Source organism: Centruroides sculpturatus, unplaced genomic scaffold (genome assembly GCF_000671375.1).
Source record: "Centruroides sculpturatus isolate CEXI.00-Female unplaced genomic scaffold, Cexi_2.0 scaffold369, whole genome shotgun sequence".
Classification (NCBI taxonomy): domain Eukaryota; kingdom Metazoa; phylum Arthropoda; class Arachnida; order Scorpiones; family Buthidae; genus Centruroides; species Centruroides sculpturatus.
Genome location: NW_019384649.1, coordinates 543,539 through 545,367, shown reverse-complemented (window position 1 = coordinate 545,367; position 1,829 = coordinate 543,539). Strand labels below are relative to the sequence as shown.

The 1,829-nt window shown below is 32.5% G+C and overlaps 1 protein-coding gene across 1 annotated transcript in view; it reads right to left on the bottom strand.

The window, feature by feature from the left end:
- LOC111626268 overlaps positions 1 to 1,829 on the bottom strand; it is a 7,894-nt gene that overhangs the window by 5,543 nt on the left and 522 nt on the right. The gene's annotated exons all lie outside the window — the stretch shown is intronic.

Here is a 1,829-nt window from a genome sequence, read left to right as displayed (position 1 = left end):
TAACCTTTTAGCTGCGACAGCCGCGTTATCTTGATTATAATAAAAAATTTGAATAATTTGCGTTATATTCGAGTTTTCTTGCAATTTTAGCTATGATTCGCTCTTTTGTAGGTCGATTGACTTTGTTTAAGCCAATAAGCGTTTTGTCACCACCCCTGGGCCATAAATATTTCGGGAAAAACACTCCCCTACTATTTACAGTAAATCTTCGAAGTTAACTAGACAGTTGTTGAAAACAATCAAAGGGAAACTCCTTCTAAAGTTTTATTGGGTATCTTCTGTCTTTGTTGACATTACTGTAACTAATCACAGACTTGTGAAAGGAAAAATTGCCGCGAAAAGTCCCGCCTCCAACCTTCGAAGTAAAATGTAAACAATCACAATAAATTCGCTTTTTAAATCGTTTTTTAGCTCTAATTAACTAATTTAACGTTTTAAGACATTAAATTAGCTAATTCGACAATATTTAATCGTATTAATATGTTTTGAAAACTATCTAGCAAGAAATATTCCCGGGAAGCTCCACCTCTCTATAGTAAGTCTATGGAAGACGTTCTTGCTGTTAATTGGCTTGAAAACTGTTGTTTCTACGCTTATTACGTCTAATTGGTAATTTATATTATGACTGATTTAACTTTAACGAATGAAGAGTTTTTTTTAGAACCATCTAGTCTGGATTTTCCCACGAAGAACCAATCCACGTGATTGAAGTCATTATGTAAACAAACGTTAAAAAATAGCTATATTCATTATTTTATAGCGTAATTCTACTAGTTTTCATGTTATTTGACTCTACTTAGACAAGAAGATATTTTATCGAACGCTTCCAGCTGAAAAATTTTCCGGGAAACTCATTATCTCCGGATATTGCGTAATCGCAAGAAAAATTAACTAGTCATTTATTATAGGGTATTATTATATAAAGCGTTGAAAAAATATGTAAAAAGTGTCAAATATTCACTCTTATAAAAGTATATCTTATTACATAACGGGGAAAGTTTGACTTGACCGTTATGTATACATAAACAGTAATAAGTCTGTTTACAATGTACTCTGTCTCCCTTTCTGACTAACTGCGGGGTGAGGAAGTGGCTCGGGTATTTTTAGGTCATGACCTAAAAATACCCGAGCCACTTCCTCACCCCGCAGTTAGTCAGAAAGGGAGACAGAGTACATTGTAAACAGACTTATTACTGTTTATGTATACATAACGGTCAAGTCAAACTTTCCCCGTTATGTAATAAGATATACTTTTATAAGAGTGAATATTTGACACTTTTTACATATTTTTTCAACGCTTTATATAATAATACCCTATAATAAATGACTAGTTAATTTTTCTTGCGATTTCGCAATATCCGGAAGTAATGAGTTTCCCGGAAAATTTTTCAGCTGTAAGCTTTCGATAAAATATCTTCTTGTCTAAGTAGAGTCAAATAACATGAAAACTTGTAGAATTACGCTCTAAAATAATGAATATAGCTATTTTTTAACGTTTGTTTACATAATGACTTCAATCACGTGGATTGGTTCTTCGCGGGAAAATCCAGACTAGATGGTTCTGAAGAAACCTCTCATTCGTTGAACTTAAATCAGTCATAATATAAATTACCAATTAGAGTGTAATAGGCGTAGAAACAAAAATTTTAAAGCCAATTAACAGCAATAACATCTTCCATAGACTTACTATAGAGAGTTGGAGTTTCCCGGGAATATTTATTGCTAGACAGTTTTGAGAACATGCTTACTCGTATATACATTGTGAAACAATATTTAATTAACAATTTATAGCTCAAAACGCGAATAAAACAAGCGAATTTACAGCGATT